Consider the following 591-nt stretch of genomic DNA (forward strand, 5'->3'; position numbering starts at 1 on the left):
CTGTTGCCCGGAGGGTGTGGGGGACTGACTTGGTGGGGCGAGTTTGAGTGATCGTGGCGGGCCGAGCCGGCGCCGTGGCGCTTGGCCAAAACCCCCTCTGAGCGAGGACTTGTCGGTTTCTTGCCCAGCGCGTTGCTGCTGGTGTTTCGCCTCGGTTTTTCTCGGGCCTCACCTGGAGGCGCGGCGCTCCTTCCGGGCGGTGACACGAGCAACCGCGCGCGTGGGGAAGGCAGGCGGCCCTCGTTGTGGGCCCTGACCGCGAATGCTCTGGAATGCCCTGTGTCAATCCGTTGCCGTGGACCTTTCTCCCCCGCCCCGGGTCCTGGCGGCCCCGGGAAGAAACGCCTTTTGTTTGGCGGGTCCCGATGGGGGGACGAATTTGGGTGGGGGGCGACGCGCCCTTGGTGAGAAAGCCTTCTCTAGCGATCCGAGAGGGTGCCTTGGGGTACCGAAACCCCCCAGTCGCTGCCCCTCCTGTGCGCGTAGTGGCCACCCGTGTTGGGGGTGACTGCATGCCCTTGTGCGTGTTAGGCGGAGCCTTCTCTCCCGCGCGAGAGGAGGTCTGTCGGCCCCGCGGTGGGGCCGAGCGCC

This window comes from Prionailurus viverrinus, chromosome E1 (genome assembly GCF_022837055.1).
Source record: "Prionailurus viverrinus isolate Anna chromosome E1, UM_Priviv_1.0, whole genome shotgun sequence".
NCBI classification, from domain to species: domain Eukaryota; kingdom Metazoa; phylum Chordata; class Mammalia; order Carnivora; family Felidae; genus Prionailurus; species Prionailurus viverrinus.